Here is a 20,783-nt window from a genome sequence, read left to right on the forward strand (position 1 = left end):
CTCTTTGGTCAAACCTGCTCCTCCCTGCCCCAGACCGGGGTCGCTGGTCATTACAGCTTTACAGTCCGTGGAGAATGAGCTCAGCTTTGGTTAGGACACACCCACCTGAGAGTCCTCTAGTGTGAAGCGACTACGACAAATGAAAATGACCCAAGAGCTGGGAACGGTGGTGTGGGTCCTGAGTTCCAGCTGTTTGAGAGGCTGAGGCAGGAGCATCCCTGGAGCTCAGAAGTTCAAGGCTAGCTAGGGAGACACCGTGAGAGCTTGTCTCTTAAAGAACAACACAAGAGGCTGAAGGATGTCTCGTTCAGGAAAGGACTGTGCTACTCAAGTATGAGGACCTGAGTGTGACCCCAGGAACCAATGAGAAAAAGCCATAGCATGGTGGCGCCCAACTTGTGTGGGGAGGCAGAGGCAGGAAGATCTCTGGGACTGGATGCCACTAAGTTTAGCTTAATCAGGGAGCTCCAGGTCAATGAGACACCATGAGTTAAAAAACAAGGTAGAAGCCGGGTGTTGGTGGCGCACGCCTTTAATCCCAGCACTCAGGAGGCAGAAGCAGGCGGATCTCTGTGAGTTCGAGGCCAGTCTGGTCTACAGAGTGAGTTCCAGGACAGCCTCCAAAGCCACAGAGAAACCCTGTCTCGAAAAACCAAAAAAAAAAAAAAAAAAAAAAAAAAAACAAGGTAGACAGCACCTGAGGGACACCACCAAAGGTTGGCCTAGAGCCTCTATATACACCAAAACACAGACAGGCAGATGGACGGACAGACGGACGGGCGGACGGACAGACACACGAATCAAGGCGCTGCATTTTCTGTTTCCATCTTTTCAGTGCATCTGAAGTGGGACTGCTTCCTGGCAGAGACAAGCACGGCACTGTTAACTGAGGGCCTTGGCCAGGCCTCCCTGACCTGCAGGGCACAGGGATCTGAGCCTCCTCCCTCTTCCCCTCACCTCCAACCCATACGTCCGGCTCTACTTCTACTTAAGTCCCCGAGCTTCAAATCATATACAATGCCAGGGATGAGAGAGGCCTCAATTACACCCAATTTACGGTCAACGCAAACCACCCCCAAATTCCAATATATTTACTGCTACTAAGGAAGTCACGTGAAGGGCCCGCCTGCTCATCTGCTCACCTGGCTGAGACATTCCGGCCTCTAACGCTTTCTTTCCTTCTTCATGTGCTCGAGCCCATGCTTACATGCTGCCGCTCCCTCCTAACAAACGATGGCCGCCTTTGTCTCAGTCTCTTCATGGCTCTGCTTCACCTCACACAGTAGCTGTGTCCCGGGCAAACTGCACCTGCGGTTTCGTCAACTGCACCATGTTCAAAAGGCATGAAGATTTCCCCAAAGAAATTCTGCAGGAAGTAAATATTGAAAAGTAGGGCTACAAAGACATGAAAAATGCTCATGAGTAAGTAAGTAAGTAAATAAATAAATAAATAAATAAAATGCTCATGACTTGGTGTGAGGAGAAAAAAAAATCCCTATCACACTTCTTTGGGTATCATGCTTCAATTTTTAAATAACACAATGAACATATGATAAAAGTTGAGAGTAGAATTTAATAAAAGTGACAACAGCTACACAAAGGGAAAAGAATATAAGTAACTTGCATCTCATTTTACTTCGCAAACTTTATTAAATGATGGGGCTGGAGAGATGGCTCAGCAGTTAAGGACGCTCCCTGCTCCTGCAGAGGACCCAGGTTCAGTTTGCAGCATCCATATCAGGCGGCTCACACCACCTGTAACTACAGATGCAGAGAATCCACGCCCTCCTCTGGCTCCCTCAGGCAATGGCACATACATGGTGAACATAACTTCACACAGGCACACACACATGTACACATACTTTTATAGAGGGAGGTTACTGTCTACAAATTAATCTTAGAGCTAAAATTAAATTATAATCCTATAGCAAATTCTATTTATTTTTATTTTATGTGCATTGATGTTTTGTCTGCATACCTGTCTGTGTGAGGATGCCAGATCTGCTGGAAGTGGAGTTACAGATGGCTGTGAGTCTCCTCTACATGAGTGCTGGGAATTGAACTCAGGTCCTCTGGAAGAGCAGCCAGTGCTCTTAACCACTGACCCATCTTTCCAGCCCCAATAAATTCTATTTTAAAAGTTGGACAATTGCCAGGCATTGGTGGCACACACCTTAAATCCCAGCACTCGGGAGGCAGAGGCAGATCTCTGAGTTCGAGGCCAGCCTGGTCTACAGAGCTAGTTCCAGGACAGTCTCCAAAACAATACAGAAAAATCCTGTGTTGACCCCCCCCAAAAAAGTTGGACAATTATTGTCCTGGGTCCAGAAATGACAGTGATGTCACTACATCCAGAAGGTTACAGGCAAGGCAATTATTGGCAGTATAGGTGGCTTGCAAATCTTTATATATTCAACAAATGAAAATGTCTCACAATGTTGATCACATAAATCAGATGTCTGTCTAATAGCCTCTTTATTACTTACCACATCAAATTTATAAACAAAAGCTAACTAAATAACTTTCAGTAAAATGAGTCTTTAAAAATAATTAAGGAGCCTGATATAATGGCACATGTCTTTAATCCATCATGAGAGGCAGATGCAGGATCCCTGTGAGTTCCAGTCCACACTGGTCTACAGAGCCTAGGCTGCATAAAGAGAACCCCCCCCAAAAAAATTGGTCAGACAGTAGTGGTGTATGCCTTTCACCTCAGCACTTGGGAGGCAGAAGCAGGCAGATCTCTTCAAGGCTAGCCTGGTTTACAGAGTGAGTTCCGGGACAGCCAGGGATACACAGAGTAACCCTGTCTTGAAAAACAAAACAAAACATTAAGGAGGGATGGAAGTGGTTAAGAGCTCTTGTCACTCTTTCAGAGGACCTGAGTCCTTTGGGTTTGATTCCTTCCCAAGACACACATGGCAGCTTACAACCATAGGTAACTTCAGTTCCAGGGGGTCCAACACCCTCTTCTGACCTCCTTGGGAGCCAGGCATACATATGATATACACATAAATTCAGACAAAAGACACATATACATAAAAATGAAATTAATTAATCTTAAAAATAAAGATCAAGAGCTGAAGGTGTACCTCAATAACAGAGCAGTTGCTTTGCATGGATGAGGCCCGAGATAAATCCTCAGTCATGCCAAAAATAAAAAATTTAAAAGTGGGAAGATTTCATTTCTAGGTTTAAAATATCTTTGTCAGCTGTTAACAAGTAAACAAGATTTATGAGATGATTAAGGGCCTGGGGTCAGTGCCCTCACTCTCCAGGGAAGTCGTTAAACTAAAACCTTGTATTATGGGAAAGCCTGGGACCACCCAGAGGCTAAGCCACGGCCCCACAGGGACCATGTCTGTTTTGTGGAGACCCCGAACTCACATGCAGCCCCAAGTTAAAAATAGAACAGCTATAAACATGCTCTACTTCCCACAGATGGAGACAAGAGTCTGCGTCTTGCAAACCTGCCTCACCATAGCAGTGAGCTGTGAGCAGAGAGCCGCCCCACAGCTGAGCTCAGACAGGCCAGGCAAGAGCACACACTGCACTCCTGTGTAAGAGCTTTCCCTTCTGATTGGAGGCCTGCAGCTCAGCTGCTCTTTGTCAGCTCTGGGTCGACTATGAGCCACCAAAGGTGTTTACTAAAACCCTGGCTGTGCACCTCTGCTCTGTAGCAATTAGATGACCCATCACCATTCTGCCACCGTTGACTAGTACATTAACCCAGTCGAAGCAATTCAGTTCAACTGTCAATAGATGCCTGCTTTTCCCTCCAGCTTGACTGAAGACTGTAAACTCAAAAGAAAACCCAAAAGGAGAAGCAGGAGAGGCCATGGCAAGTGTATGGCAGACTCAGAATGCAGGTCCACCAGTGAAGACCGGTGCTGAAGCACACGCCTGTCAGTCTTGAGCGGCACCTGGGTGAGGACCCCAACTCCTAGCAGAACAGGTAATTTCACAGACAGAAACAGCTGAGCCCAAGATTAGTGAAACCAAAGTGAACGGGAACGCCCAGGAGTGAAGAGAATGGGTTTACTTGTGCCTAGCATTTATTTCTCATTGTTTCCTGGGGAAAAGTCCTTTTTATCTCTGATTATAAAATTTACAGGAAATACTTGTGCAAGCAGGAATGAAATATGCTTTGATGGTCACCACCCCAACACCCCTCCTCAGAAATGGAGCAAAGGAGGTCTTCTCATGAAGATTCTTAGATTTTAAATTAGGAAACTGAAAAAGACTTTCAAGATATCAATTTCCTGTATTAATAGACTCGCTACAACATACCCAAAATCAGCTATTACATGTTATTAAAAGGGATTTCCTGGCCGGGCGTTGGTGGCGCACGCCTTTAATCCCAGCACTTGGGAGGCAGAGGCAGGCGGATCTCTGTGAGTTCGAGGCCAGCTTGGTCTACAAAGTGAGTTCCAGGACAGCCTCCAAAGCCACAGAGAAACCCTGTCTCGAAAAACCAAAACCCAAAAAAAAAAAAAAAAAAAAAAAAAGGGATTTCCTTTGGGGAAAGTCCAGCCTGGGACTTTCCACGTAGCCTAGGTTGGCCTTGAACTCATCACCTTCCTGCCTCTGCCTCCTAAATGCTAGAATTACAGGCATGAACCATTGTACCCAGCAATTCTCCAAGTGTTTTTATGTAGTAAGCAATTTTTCTTTTCTGAAATCATATGCATTCTTGTAATAATTCAACTGGATTAACCAAGTTTGTAATAATAACCAAGACACAAACCTTGCTTAATTGGTTATAACAAGTCACTACTAAGGAACGAGGATTAAGCTTTGCAGGTGTGGGGGGGACGGGACGGGACGGGGGGGGGGGTGCGGACGATGGGGACCGTCTCTCATGGTAACGACTGACAAGTGTTTAAATGGCCCTACCAAAGAATACAGGGCGCTGTTGTGTGGCCACACTGGTTTCTGTGGTGTAAATACTCCTTTGTGGCCAATTCCAACAGGAACCACTGGCTGTGGAAGTGGGAAGAGCTAAGCAGTGTCACACGACTGTGAAGTTTTTCTACCAGAAAGACATACCACCTTCTAAGAACCCCAGGGAAGAGGGAGAGTAAATTCTGTCCAATACTCGCTAAGTGGGATGTGTTGAAGACACGCTGCTGTTGTTTTCAGTATAATCTATCTCACTGTAAGTTATCAGGTGCAATATGTGATAATGACCATGTTTAATACGCAGCTTATAAAATCAGTTCTTGTAAGCCAGCACTCACCAGAAGGCTGCTCTGAAGTCTATTAGTTTAACTGTGTGTGTGTGTGTGTGTGTGTGTGTGTGTGTGAAAAAGAGAGAGACAGAGAGACAGAGAGACAGAGACAGACGGAGTAAGACACACATACACACACACACACACTGGTGTGAAGGTCAAAGGTCACTTAAAGGAGACTGCTCTCTCCTGTCACATGGGTTTAGCGGAATCAAACTCAAGTGGGGAAGCTCTATGGTTAGCACCTTTGCCTGCTGAATCACCTTGCCGACCACTTTGTGGGCCTACTCCTCAGCTTAATGGACATCAGCTTTATAGGTTGCAAAGGATTTCCTTGAGCCGGCCTGGTAGCACTCATCTAGGACCTCAGCACTTGGGAGGTGGAGGCAAGAGGATCAGAAGTTCAAGGCCAGCCTTGGCTGCCTAGTGAGCTCCAGGTCTGCCTGAGCGACATGCAACACTGCCAAAAGCAAAAATTAATCCCCTAGTATGTCGGGAAAGTGATAAACTTGAGGATGCCAGACAAACTGTGTCATTATGGGTAATGCAGACAGAACCTCGCAGGAAGGAACTGAGTGTTCCTTTGCATTCACTCAGTAGATGGCCCGGCACATAAAAGTGCATCACGACTGTAGATCTGCGAGTTACCTCTCAGACCCAAAGGCTCTGGTTTTATTAATCTATAGCAAGGATGTCTTTGTGTGCTCATTTTTTATACACCGTGTAAATAAAAACAGGCAGGTAAATAAAACAAAAGTACAAACAAGTTATATTGAGTCAGAAAATCTCAGCATTCATGAGATCAAGTCTGCAAGACAGAGAGCACATAACTGTAACCATGAAAAGGTAAGTCACCCGTCACTGAGCCATAGCTCATCAATGGCAGCGGGGAAGGGAGACCGTTTTACACAGAAAGGAAAGATAAAGCATGAAGTTAAATTGTTTTTCTTTAGAAAAGCAGGTTTGGGCTGGAGAGATGCCTCAGTTTAGATCACTAGCTGATTTTGCAGAAGACTGAGGGTCAGTTCCCAGCACCCACACAGTGGCTCATAAGCATCTGTAACTCAGTTCCAGGGGACCTGGTGCCTCTTCTGGCCCTGCAGGCACCAGATGCACACATGATACACGCTTGTACAGGCAGGCAAAGCACTCATATACATAAAATGCAGAAAAAAGACTTGAAAAATAAAAATTATTCAATGACTATAACAGCAAAAGAGGAGAGACGGTGAACTTAGACTACTAGATTACTTATTTAATCTGAAAAACAGGGAAGAAAAGATTTTTTTTAAAAATTAACAATGTTGGCAGACCAACCCTACAGCTGCCCAGGCCCAGAACCAGGGTTATGACTTGGACTGTCCCAACATGTACTTTGTGTACAAAGTGCACAGATTCACCTGCAGGCAAACATACACATAAAATACTAATTACAATTTTAATTAATAAAATTAATAATGTTAGATAATAAAATGTTTAAAAAATTGACAATGTTTCAGGAACCTATTCAACCTTACCACATTTATCTATAGGACTGGTGGCATACTCCTTTAATCTCAGTACATAGAAAGCAGCGGTAGGGGCCGGGCGGTGGTGGCGCACGCCTATAATTCCAGCACTCGGGAGGCAGAGGCAGGCGGATCTCTGTGAGTTCGAGGCCAGCCTGGTCTACAAGAGCTAGATCCAGGACAGCCTCCAAAGCCACAGAAGAAACCCTGTCTCAAAAAACCAAAAAAAAAAAGAAAGCAGAGGTAGGAATTCTGAGTCTGAGGGCAGCTTGATCTATATAGTGAGACCCATAATTATAAATTTTAATTGTGTATGCATCTGCATACCTGTGATTTTGTGTAGATCCATGCACATGAGTGCAGGTATCCTCATGGTCCACAAAGGGGTGTTCAGATCCCCTGGAGCTGGAGTTACAGATGGTTGTGAACTATTATATGAGTGCTGGAAACTGAACTCTGGTCCTCTAGAAGACCAGCAAGTGCTCTTAACTGCTGAGCCATCTCTCCAGACCCTTGTCAAAAGAGTCAGCCTAAATGTAATATCCAAAGCAAAGAACAGAAAGGGACAGCCAAATACGTGAGAAAATAATAACCGAACATTTACTCAAAACCGCCACGTTGCCACTCGATTGTAAACATAAGGAAAGCCAGTAATTCTGACTCAGGCTTCTGTAATAGCTGGTGAAGCAGCCAAAAAAGTTAGACCACACAGGAGACTATCAATTAATACCTATTCATACATCCCACATCAAAATAGTCATTTACTGAGGATCCAGAATGAGGAAGGTGCCACTGGCAGCGGTGAGGGTGCAATAGTGCTTTAGCTACAGACATCGAGTGAAGGAACAAGACTTAAGGGCGCAGTCTTCTTTTTAAAGAGGAGAAAAGGTACCCCGCAGCCTCTGCTGGGTAGTCTGTCATTATTTAATTGTGCTTGTTTATGGTGGTCCTAATGAAATAATGTCAGGCTGAGCTCAGAGTAAGAAGGGCTCTCACATCAGCAGGTCACAGTGACAGGGGCACCCACAGAGGTCCTCCAAACGAAATGGGTCTTTTCTCACTCACCTGTGCTCACTGAGAGCGGAAGGGGAGTCTTCTCTGGAAAGCTTTACAAAGCGGTATGTGCATGTGTACACATTTGTGTACTCCCTAGGTGTGCATGTGAAAACAAGAGGTCACTGTCAAGTGTCTTTATTGTTCTCCGCCTCATTTTTTTTTTTTTTTTGGTTTTTCGAGACAGGGTTTCTCTGTGGCTTTGGAGGCTGTCCTGGAACTCTCTTGGTAGTCCAGGCTGGTCTCTAACTCACAGAGATCCGCCTGCCTCTGCCTCCCGAGTGCTGGGATTAAAGGCGTGCACCACCAACGCCCGGCCCACCTCATTTTTTTCGACAGATGTTCTCACTGAACTTGAGAGTTCACCTGGACTGGCCGGCCAACATGCTCAAGAGACTGCCTATCTCCACCCCACCTGCTCCCAGCACTGGGACTATAGGAGCATTCCACTGAACTTGGCTTCTTTGTAAGCAGTGGGGATCTGAACCCAGGACCCCAGCTCTAGCTTCCTGAAAACATACCTGTCTATGGATAAACTCCACAGAACACCCGGACAGGGATGCGCTGGTCCAAAAGGCTCATCTTGGTGTAAGCACTTGGACTGAGACTCGATGCCTGAACCATAAATTTTGCCAATCTCCTAGAAGTGAGCTGCTGGGAATGTCTGACTCTGTTATAAAATAGAATTGAATCATAAAGATATAAGCAGAAATTAGATTTGGGTATGTTTACAGGAGCCTCAGCATCCAGGAAGTAACATTTATGAGCTTGGCTTTGAATCTGACACAGACTCTTTAAGTGGCTTCAGTCTCCCTACTGCATGTGTGACCCATCCATCTGGCGGCGGCCCTCTGCTGTCCTCCACCTCATAGCAGATCTGCATACCTAGAATCCTCAGGCTGTCACTTACTGAGTTACTGCTTTGCACTGGGCTCCATCGTATGAAGATCGTAGCAGATCTGCATACCTAGAATCCTCAGGCTGTCACTTACTGAGTTACTGCTTTGCACTGGGCTCCATCGTGCACTCTATCTGTGTGTCTCTACCTGGAAGTAGGTATTGCTCAGTTTATAGATGATGACACTGGATCTGAGGCTGAGCAACTACATCAGCTGGTAAGTGGTGGAGCCATGATCTGTCAGCTGCCGTTCACTGACTTCGGCTAGTTTGCTTTGGGTCATTAAGCACAGTTGAGACAAAGAATATGATAGATGATAGATCATAGGTGATTAATAGACAGATAGATGATAGATGATGATAGATGAATGATAGATATATGGATGATAGAGATGATATAGGTGATAGACAATGATAGACAAATAGATGACAAGTAGGTAGATAATACAGATAGTGATAGATGACAGATAGGTAGATATATAGATGGTAAGTATGTAGATAGGTAGATACATACATGCATACATACATTTCTGCATGTGTGTGTAATATAGGAACTATACACAGAAGGCATAAACCTCAATGAGTATTGCAGTATGCTCAGATCAACCAAAGACTAAACAACACAGCGTGAAAGCAGAAGGCTACACTTAAAGACTATACATAAAACATGAAGAGAGAATTTGAAAGCTTGTGGTGACTACTGAAAATCCCTGGAGTCTCTTAAATTTTCATGTTGAATGAATCTTAACATAGATAATAAATGGCCTCAAAGGGACAGTGGTCCTCATACCCAGCATGGAAAGGGTTGTGTGTTTTCCTCTACACAATTCCTTTGTAGAAGCATCAGAAAAAATGCAGTCTCACAAGTTCCTAATTGCTGGAAGGTACAGAGGAGTGCATTGTACCAGTCGTCTTGGTGCATGCCTCAAATTTTCCATAATTAAAGTTTTAAAAGAAAGGATAAAGGAGGAAGAAAGACGAATGGGAATCTACCTAAGAGGGGAAAGGGCTGGTACCTGAACAAAGGAAGAAGTCTGAAAGAATAGTTCATTGTTTCTGGAGCAGAAGACGCAGGGAGAGCGTTGCTTCAAGGCAGACAGCGGAGCCCAGCATGGCAGTGGAAGCCCGCGAACTCCAGCATTCAGAGGCCAAGACTGGAGAATTGCAAGTTGAGGCCAGCCTGAACTACATACAGGGACTTGGTCTCAAACCCATCCTTCTCTAAAAAACACAAATAAACATTAAAAAAAAATCCAGCAAGGCTTTTTGTAGATATAAACCATCTTATTCCAAAATGTGTATGGAAAGGTCATTATCTTTCCACCTAGAAAAAAATGACAATATAGAATTATAACAAATGTGTAAATAGTTATGTGACAACAACTGCAGCAAACTTAAGGGGAAATGAGGGTGCATCCCTCTGAGGTTATAATATACAAGGTGTGATATCATTTGAAGGCAGGCTGTGATGAGCCAAGTTTGAGACTGCGTGCCCTAAAATAGCCACTAAAATAACAAAACAAGGCACTGCAGCTAACAATCTGATAAGTGACATAAAATGGATACATAAAACACTTTAGAAGGGAGAAGGAAGACTCTGCTCAAGGCCTCCTGGACGCCCTCCCAAAGGCTCATGTATGGGGAGGACTGGTTCCCAGCATGCACTGGTGGAATGATGGGAACGTTAAGAAGTGAGGGCCTGGTGAAAAGTTTTTAAGAGACTGAGACTGCCCTTGAAGGGGACTGGGAGCCCCCCTGGCCCCTTCATCTTCCTCTTTTTATTTCTGGCCACAGAGTGGTTTTGTCCCATCATGCACTTGTGCCATGATGTGCCCCTTTGTTCAAAGCAACAAGGTCAGCTGCCCATGACTGGAGGCCCTAAGTCTCATGAAAAGGTTGTTTCAGTCGGTTGGTTTGCTCTCTTTGTTTGTTTGTTTTGGATTCATTTTTATTTCATTTGTATTGATATTTTGCCTGCATGTATGTCTGTGTGTGGGTGTCAGATCTTGGTGTTTCAGACAGGTGTGAGCTGCCATGTGGATGCTGGAAATTGAACCTGGGTCCTAATGAAAAACAGATGATGTTCTTAATCACTGAGCCAGCTCTCCAGCCCCTTGCTCTTTTTGTTTTAAAGCAAGGTCTCCATGGGATTCACACTTGAATTTTCAATTCTCCTGTCTGCCTTCCAAGTACTGGAATTAGAGACCTGTGACACTATTCCCAGGATTCTGGCAGTTTCTGTACAGAAACTGACAAGCAGTTTTATGTTTATAATAGAATGCAAGGAATTTACACAGTAGCCACAGCAGCCTTGAAGAACATCACTGCCTGACTTCCAGATTTATTTAAAAAACTAAAGGAATCAAAACAGTACCTGGAAAAAGATTGGTTAAAAGAATAGAATAGAGAAATAGGGCTTGGACATATGTCAGTGTAGGGCTTGCCTAGTGTGTGTGAAGTCCTTACCATCATCCAGAAAGGGTAGGGAGGGGGCAACAGGATGGCTTAGCTGGTAAAGGAGCCCCTGTTGACCTGGGATGCAAGAATTCACATGGTGGAAAGAATGCTGTTCGCTGACCTCCACATGCACTGTGGTACACCCATGCCGTGTGTGTGTGTGTGTGTGTGTGTGTGTGTGTGTGTGTGTGTGTTATACCCATGCCGTGTGTATATATATTTTTAAAGAGAGAAATTATACAGCAAACTATCAAATTTTAAACTAGCTATGTATGGCAGTACATCCCACATCAGGGAGACTGAGACAGAAGTCCTAGGCTGAGACCAGCTTGGGTTCCATTGCACGAATCTGTCTCAAAAACAACTAAAACCAACAAACAACAGAAAGGGGAGAAGACACTGCTGACAGAATGAAGATAACAGATAAACTAGGAGAAAATCTTTATGCAGAAAATACCTGAGAAAGGATTTGTATGTAAAAACAGGCTAAGGATTTTATAGGCCAGGCAGTGGTGGCACACGCCTTTAATCCCAGCACTTGGGAGGCAGAGGAAGATGGATCTCTGAGTTCAAGGCCAGCCTGGACTACAGACTAAGTTCCAGGACAGCCTTCAAAGCTACAGAGAAACCTTGTCTTGAAAAACAAAACAAAACAGGGTAAGGATTTTAAACAAAACCCTTTTGCCAATACACCAGACACTTCATCAAAGAAGATATTCAAGTAGCAAATAATAAAAATCAGACTGCAACAAGATCACATCACACAACTAACTGTAAAGTCCCGCTATCCCAAATGTTAAAGAACAGAGAGGCGGGCTGGTGGCGAGGCTCAGTGGCAGAGCCTTTACTTAACATACAAAAGGCCTGGGGCTGATCCAGTACCTCAAAAAGCAAGCAGGCAACCAAAAATAATGCAGAGGAGCTGGGCTCTCACACAGTTGGCAGGAATGTAAAACAGCGGCTACTTTACAAAACAGTCAAGATTGTCTCTAAAAGTGAGCACAGGCCTAGCATGGTGGCACACCCGTTAACCCCAGCACTCAGTGTTGTTCTTTTGCTGCAGTTACTCAAGATGGAGCACGAACCACCAGACTCAACAAACCCATGTGGAGTTATTGGAGGGATAGGTGTTGGCTAACCAGGGAACAGAGATGGAAGGGGTGGGGGACGAAGGGGAGAAAGGGGGAAGGAGGAGGAAGAAGGGGGAGAAAGGACGAACAGGAGGAGGTACTCCCTTACAAGGGGAAGCTTGCACATGTGTACAGAGCCCTTACGCGGGCATTCATAGCCATGGCATAGCCACGCAACACAGGGCCCTTTGAGCTACCTAAGTATCTGCCTGAATGCCGGTGTGCATACCCTGCCGGTTGTCAGAGGGTGGGGTCAGCATAATGCCAGGATACTAACACTCAAGAGACTGAAGCAGGTAGATCTCTGTGACTTTGAGACCAACCTGGGTCTACACAGTTAGCTTCAGGCCAGCAGGACTACATAGTGAGACCCTATAAACAAACAAACCAAGTTAAGCATAGTATAATGGAATTTCAGGGCATCAAACTATTCTGTATGATACTATAATGACCCTGAAAACACAACATACAAGTACATATTAGACTGAGCAGGTTGTATTTAGGAACACACACACACACACACACACACACACACACACACACGGTATGTAATACAATTAAAGAAAAAGAGGACTATAAATTTGAAGAAGAGCAAGGTAGGGGATATTGGAGGGTTTGATGGGAGGAAAGAAAAGGGGAAAGGATGTACTTATAATCTCAAAAAAAATTACAAAAGAAAATGCAACCTAATTCACAGTCATAGAGGACAGTCCGCTTATTAGTTGCCAATGGAAGGATGATGGGCTCCTAGGGGCTTAGGAAGGCTTTTAGGACTAATGGTTATGAACAACAATGGTTATCCACTGTAGCAATACTTTTCCTATACATAAGGAAAAACATGTCAGATTATCTACTTTCAGTATTGAGTTTGTTGTCTGTCAGTTATATCCCCAACAAAGCTACTTCTAAAGGATGGCTCCAAGATCAAGAAAGATGTGAGTTAGGGATTCTGACTTCATCTCCTCCTGCCATCCAGGCTGGCTTAGACAGCTGAACCAAGAGCGTGGTGCGGCCGGCTTCCTCTGAGCTCCGTGCCAGGGCTTTGCAGACTTCAAATGTGCATTTCACAGAGGCAGTCGGGGCAGCCTGTCGCCCTGCTCTGAATCCTTATCAGCTCTCCTCATCCTGTCCCCATGTTTAAACAGCTATGAGACACCATGTTCTTAGGAGAGTCCAGCTTTACCCCACTCCTACCCTGGGAAAGCCTTCAAATTCAATAACTGTAAGAAAGCTAGCACAGGCAGACCAGTTTTACAGTGTTTATAGCGCTCTGCCAGAGGGGAGGCCCCACCAGAGACTGAAGTCATAAGTCTTGTTATTTCTTCTCTTTTGCAAGTTTAGATGGGAACAGGAAAACACTTGGCTATCGCATTATCTATTATAATCAGGTTCCGCTGCCTGCAACAGAAAATCTAGTCGTTTACATACAAGGAATTACTCTTTTCGCTCTACAAAGAGCGGGAGTTAGATGCTATTCAGTTGGCTCTTTGAAGTTATCTGGGTCTCTGCCTTCTGTCTTCTCTGGCATGTGACTTCCATCTTCAAGGTCACATGATGGCTGCTTAAGTTCTGCTCTGAGTGGTAGTAGGGACTTGGGGTGAGGCAGGGAGTGGCTAAGGGAGGTTTCTGGTCACTTGGGGGTGGGGCGGGGAGTGGCTAAGGGAGGTTCCTGGTCACCTTGGGGGTGGGGCAGGGAGTGGCTAAGGGAGGTTCCTGGTCACCTTGGGGGTGGGGCAGGGAGTGGCTAAGGGAGGTTCCTGGTCACCTTGGGGGTGGGGCAGGGAGTGGCTAAGGGAGGTAGGTCCCTGGTCACCTTGGGAGACGCAGCCAGGCTGCAGGAAAGGAGGGAGAAGGGCAGGTGCCTGATGGCTGGAGCCTGAGATAGGGCAGCTTAGAGCAGTGGGCTGTGAAACAGTACAGCTCCGGTATGAGGACCCCATCTCCGGATGCTAGGGCTTCTCTTTCCCTGAAGAGCTGCTGCAAAAAAAGCATCTCTGCCATGCTGTGGGCCAGCCTCAGGACTGTGGCGAAAGCCGGCCCTTGCAGCCTGCACTGATGTGCCCCGTCAAATGCCTCCACCGCTGAGCATGCGCTGCCGTTAGGCTGTGAGCACACAAGCCACACAGTGTTTCTAGTTCATGGGGCAGAAACAGGGGGAAGGCTTCTTGCCTGTGATCGTATTCTTTTGTTTTCCGAAAAATATCCCCACCCCACCCCCACTCCAGAACCAAGGGTCTTTTCCTTGTTAGGCAAGCTCTCTACCACTGAGCTAAATCCCCAGCCTGTTCATATTCTTACAAAGTGTTAGCGGGCCCACAAATCCACGAAGGGTGATGGAGATCTATTCAACAGTGAAGATTTTCTTGGTTTTGGCTCTGTGGTCCCAAAGCTGCTTTGTCCTGTTCAGCTCTGATCTTTCCTGCTGCTGTTAGTGAAAGACACCAGAGTGAATCCAGACACACTCCAGACGCTCCTGAACACACAATCTGGGGACCTGGAAGTGTCGGACAGCCCTATACTTAGGGCCTGTCCAGATTCAGCACTGAACTGTAATTACTGGAGGAACACATTGCCTTTGTGTCAAATAGATGTTAGCAGGGTGTGTTGGTACATACCTTTTATCCCAACACTCAGGAAGCATAGGCAGGTGGATCTCTGTCAATTTGAGTGCAGCCTGATCTACATAGTGAGTTCTAGGACAGCTAGACCTATGTAGAGACACTTTGTCTCAAAAAAAAAAAAAAACAACTAAAAAATGGGGGCTGGAGAGATGGCTCAGCAGTTAAGAGTACTGGTTGCTCTTGCAGAGGACCAGGGTTAATTCCCAACATAATTACTCACCATCATCTTGTAACTCCAGTTTCAGGAGATCTGATGCCTTCGTCTGACTTTTATGGGCACTAGGCATGCACATGTTGCACATACATACATGAAGACAAAACACCCACATGCATGAAGTAATAAATCTAAAATGAAATTTCAAAAAACTGAAAAATAAAATGCATTTTAGAGAGACGTACTGATATAAAGCAAAATAAATCTCTCTCCTTCACACAGTAATGCTCCCTGGGGATCATCACAGGGTTTCTGGCACATCTTTCCAGAATCTTATACAAACGTGTATTCTGTTGATTGCATTTGCAAGAATATTACTTATAAATGATTCACTTAGTAACATAATGACTGATAATGTATAAGTTGCACCTTACTTATATTGAAATGGGAAGCAGAAAACTAAAACAGCTAAAAACATTGAGTGGGCAGTTCTTCCAGAGTGCAGTTTTGGAAATGACCACCAGGAGTCAGAGCTGCCGGTTGGAATCCCCACAACTGGAAAGTTACAAGAGGGAAGATGTCCACTGAAAATGTGGTGACTCCTCCCTAGGCAGCTGCTTTGGCCCTTTGGCCCAGTGTCTCCCCTACTGGCCTAGGGGTGGTCTAGGAAAGGGAGGTTAAGAAAAACACGGGGTTGCCAGGCCATGCACTCACATCCAGCTGGTCGCTAGAAAAGCTGCTCAAAACGGCCAAATCTGTGTGAGACATGCAAACATGGTCCTTGGGGCTCAGCCCTCCGTCACCGCAAGGCTACTTTCCCATAGTTGGGGACCAGGAGGCTACTCACCCGAAGCCCTCCTGTTTCAGGAGGGACATCCAGTTCTGGGTAGACAGAGATCTGTGTAAGCACAACAGCAGCTCTTACCACTTCCTAGTTGACTCAGCACAAGTTTCCCGTCCAGGCCCAGGCTGCCATCTCCAGATGCTGGTCGAAAGGTGCCCAACCCCCACACGCAGCATAGGGGCACCCCATTCAAACTCTCAGGCTGCTGTTCCCCTTTGCTGATCCCGACTGGCCCCACCCCTGGGTACCCAGCTCTACAGAGCTGACCGCATGTGGGGAACAAGCTTTCTCCTGCACCTTCCTGGATTGCCAGCATCCAAAGGGAGATAGGGCACAGTTACAGAGGGGCTCCAGCGTGAGAGACCTCATCCTAGGAGGGTACAGTGGGCCCTGGGGAAACAGCAGAAATGTCTTGAAGAGGCAGGCAAACTTTTATGTGCTGTCCCAGCGAGGTTTTTCCTAGGGGTTCCTTGGACCACATCCTCCTTCTGGGCCTTAGATGATGGAAAGGCTCACACAGAATTCAGACCCACTACATATGGAGGCAGAACAATGCCACTCGCCTGTGGAAGGGACAGGGGCTGGTGCCCTTTCCAGGCAATGATCATTCTAGTTCTACTTGAGACTTCCAAGCTTTCTGACAGGCGAGTTAAGGTGACCTTTTTATGTGAGTTGAATGTCCATATCTGCCTAGCTGGCATATCCAATATGGGCTACATGAAGCAACCGTAATTATTTTAGTCACTACATACTTTAAAAGCTATATACATAATTTAAAATGACACATCTGTGATGCCATACACATAGTAAAAATGCTGGTTATTATTAAAACATAGGTTCTATTCACACTCAAATAAGATTACACAGGATGTTTGATGTCCCATACATAATGTATAAGCCAGTGCTTCATGTAATAATATAAAGGGGATAAAACAATGCTTACATTGGGATGGACATTAACTTACCATGCGGGATAATAGCTGTTGCTTTGATGTGGCCTACAAAGGAATGGCAACCAGGACACCCCCCCACCCGCCATTACCCTATCACACGTGATGCATGAGGTGTGGGAGAAAGACCCTCGTGTAGCGTCACCCACACGCCAATCCACACGCCAGACCTGGTGATGGTGCCAGGAATGTGCCCCATCAGGAGAGGGAGGCTGAGCCAATCCAGCTGTCCCCCTTGCTGGCCACTGTTTCAACTGCTTCGTGACCCCTGGATAATACTGAGGCAGCCAAAGAGCATCCAGAATCTGAAAAGCCTTGCTTTCAGGCACAAGTGCCGCTTCATTGAGCCATTCAATGACAAGGGCCAACAGAGACTTCGCAGGTCCACAAGTGCCTGAAATCTTTGGAACAGGAGCCGTGGGGGCTAAGAGGGGGAGGAAGGGATTCAGCTCCACCCTACAGAAGAACCCAATACCTGCTTGCCCACCCTCCAAGTTAATCATGCTTTAGGCCCATGAGTCATCCAAGAGGTGGGCGGTCATGTCGAGTTTGTCACGTGTGGCATCCTAATGACAACAGCTCCATCCTCTGCTAATCCTTCCTTAAATGACTCCACCTTCAAGTCCACAGTCAGCAGGCAAAGGCCAGCATCACATCTCCAAAGTTTCCCAGTCAGGACCATGGGGCGTGTCCCTTCTAGAGAGTGAGTCAGGAAATTGCACTTCCTGTATCAGACGCCAGCCTGGCACACAAGGTCAGGCTAAATGCTCAGGCAGGTTCTGGTCACGAGCATCCCTCCCACATGGGCAGGTGGCCTTCCTCATCTGTAGTCAAACAGCTTCTGAGGTGGTGACAAATAGCTGTGCCTGTTGACATGCAAAACAAAGCCAAGGAAGCATTCCTCAGCAGGCCTCAGCTCAGGCTCCCGTCTCGCCAACCCCAGAAAGGCAAAACTGACTACATCAATGGAAACTGGAGAGAATGGGTTCCCTTGCTCCCTGGGAGGCTCATGACATTTCAATTACATTCAATACAATACAGCTGAATTATTTTTAACCTTACAGAGCCTCCTGGCTTTTCCAGAGAGATGTAAGTTGGAGGAGTTGAAGAATACATAGAAGCAGAGGGGGGTGAAGGGTGGGGGGCTTAACCAATAATACAGGTGCATAATAGCACCATTCTGATTCCGGCAGGCAGAGCAAGGCATCTTTTACTCAAGGAGTCATGTTAGTTGGACACTTCAGGTGCTCTTTGCTCTCAGAGTAGTATAGTCCGTTTCCTTCTGACACGGTCTCTGTGATTTTGGCTGAACCACAACAGAGCAGTTTTAGACAATTCTATCGAAATTAAAAATTCTCACTGTACTGTCTTTTACAGTTTTACCCAGAATCTAAGTAAACTGATCTCAAGCTGGGCACACGCCTTTAACCGCAGCACTCAGGAGGCAGATGCGGGTGGATCTCTGTGAGTTTGAGGCCAGCCAGCCTCCTCTACTGTATTCCAGGACAGCCAAGGCTGTTACTGCTGGGCCCAGCGCAGCTTGGTACACACCTACCTCTTGGTTACACTGCTTCCATGACTCTAAGGCAACACCTGACCCCAGGAAAAGACCACAAACGGGAACCGCCCACAAACAGACCATCTAAGGGAAAAACATCTAACATTCCAACCATTGTAAATAGGATCACAAGATGTCCCTCAACCCAGAATACAACCATCCCTTGTCACCAAGACACCCCTAGACAAATGACAGCCAATTAGGGGTCCTGAACCTTAGAAACCCCCCACCCCAACCTCTGCCATGATAAAAGCCCCACCCCAAATGAGAGTCCAAATTCAAACTTGAATAAAGGCTCTTTGCTTTTACATACAGGGTTTGGTCTCCTTGATGGATTGTGGGGCAGGGGAGACCCTCCGAGATCTGGGCATAACTACACCGAGAAACCCTCCCGAAAAACAAACAATTAATAAATAAACAAACAAACTGATCCAAGGTCTTAGTAGCCAGAGTAAGAGGCGAGAGAAATGCCCCATTTCTTCTTTCTTCCATTCCTCTTATTCCTCTCATGCTATGAAAACCCACTGTTAAAACCTATCAAAGGCCTCGTAGTAAAAACAAATAAATAAGCGGGCCCAGATCCTCTCTTCAGATCATGGTGCTGTATTTAATGACAGTGGCCACCGTCAGCACCTCCAGGTGCCAGATACATGTACTAACACCACTGTCCTAAGTGTATTCCTCTGTGCCCCAGCACCGTGCTTTCTAAAATGCCCATTTCTTCTTGAAATACAGCCCGTGTGTAACAGACACAATAAGAAGAAATCGATCATTTTCTTCTTACTCTGGCTATCAGAAATATAGACGTGCAAGTTTAACCACAAATATGAGAGTTGACTGTCAATCTGGAAGGCAGCAGAGAGTGGGGATGGTGAGCAGGAGCAGACATTACCTGTTAGGGGCAGAAGCCACTGTTTACATCAGTCATTTATCTTGCAGAAATTTGTGTTCAAATCTTTGAAGAAAAAAGCCAGGAATTCAAATTCTTTTTTTTTTTTTTAATTTGAGAGAGACGGTCTCAAGTAGCCTAAGTCGGCCTCAAACTTACTATATAGCCAACAATAACCTAGAACTCCCCCCCTCCCCCACCCCACCCCTTGATTCAGAGTTTCTCTGACTTTGGAGCGTGTCCTGGAATTCACTCTGTAGATCAAGCTGGTCTAGAACTCAGAGAGATTCTCCTGCCTCTGCCTCCTGGGTGCTGGGACTAAAGAAATGCCTCACCACTGCCTGGCCCTAGAACTCTTTACTCTCCCTTATCCATCCCCCCAGGTGTTGGATTGGAAGTGTGAACCGCCACACCTGTCAGAAATCCAGATTCACAGGTGCACTCACTCTGGATGTTTCCATGTGGACTCCTGGCTTGACTGTTTTCGTCAGGTTACCCATTCGTCTTTCCTGGCTGGGGCAGCAGGAGTGGAGACAGAATTACCACCCTGGAAACCAAGAACCCAAGACTGGTAGATCCAGCTGATACCAGCCCACGCTTCCCCTGAGCAAGACACCTCATTGTTTTGTACCTCAGCCACCACGTCTCAAAAGTTATAAGTTCAAAATTCCTTCCAATCCTTAATTGCTATAGTGTTTGCCTGCACGAATTTTTTAAAGGTTGTCTGCCCCAAGAGGATCTCAGAACATGGTAGAAGGGAAAACAAAACAGAAACTGGCTCCTACATCACTGCTGGTTCTACATGCAGTAGAGACATGGCCTGGGTGTGGCAAAACTTGGCAAACAGGACCGCAAGGATAGACAAGCTTTCATCAGCACAACTCTCTGGAGGATACCCGCCACCCGTCAGGGACCACCGTCACTGAGTGCAAAGGTCCTTCTATGTGACAAGCCCTCTTAGCGTTTTGAGACCAACTCCAAGGTTTCAAAGGAATGTTCTGAGTCAGAGCAAATCTGACCAACAGCTCTCCCCCAGCTGGGCCTCCTGTTTGACAACCCATGCCAGCCCACCTGTGATGAGTGTTATCTTTTGTCATTGTCACTCTGTGGCTTCTGGCGGTGGCTGATTACACTAGGAGAGGCTCACATATGTGTATATAAGTACCTGGTGTGGCCTGCACACAAGTGACTCGGATGGAAGAGATGATATCTTGTTTTACAAAGAGCATAGGAAGGAAATAAAAATAGTAAACTGGAAACTTCTCATTCTAGCAGTTACAATGAGCAGAACAAAAGAAAGTATTCACTTCCTCACAGCTATATCTTAGGCAAAATAAAGGCCCAAGGAATGATGGCAACTTGTGTGAGTTATCACCAGGTACCTTCTTCTTCTTCTTCTTCTTTTTTTTTTTTTTCTTGGTTTTTCAAGACAGGGTCTCTCTGTATTGTTTTGGAGGCTGTCCTAGAACTCGCTTGGTAGTCCAGGCTGGT

General features: G+C 45.9%; 2 long non-coding RNA genes across 2 annotated transcripts; both read right to left on the reverse strand.

Annotated features, from left to right (window-relative positions):
* Positions 1 to 691: 691 nt before the first annotated feature.
* On the reverse strand, positions 692 to 9,065 carry LOC110342454. The gene is made up of 3 exons (XR_002384526.2): positions 8,314 to 9,065; positions 1,143 to 1,366; positions 692 to 858 (listed from the first exon to the last, which is right to left on the reverse strand). It is a non-coding gene; the product is annotated as an uncharacterized LOC110342454 (long non-coding RNA).
* Positions 9,066 to 16,695: 7,630 nt separating this feature from the next.
* LOC121137127 lies at positions 16,696 to 19,452 on the reverse strand. The gene is made up of 2 exons (XR_005874357.1): positions 19,296 to 19,452; positions 16,696 to 17,711 (listed from the first exon to the last, which is right to left on the reverse strand). It is a non-coding gene; the product is annotated as an uncharacterized LOC121137127 (long non-coding RNA).
* Between the last annotated feature and the right edge of the window lie 1,331 nt (positions 19,453 to 20,783).

This window comes from Mesocricetus auratus, unplaced genomic scaffold (genome assembly GCF_017639785.1).
Source record: "Mesocricetus auratus isolate SY011 unplaced genomic scaffold, BCM_Maur_2.0 Super-Scaffold_100676, whole genome shotgun sequence".
In the NCBI taxonomy this organism is placed as follows: Eukaryota; Metazoa; Chordata; class Mammalia; order Rodentia; family Cricetidae; genus Mesocricetus; species Mesocricetus auratus.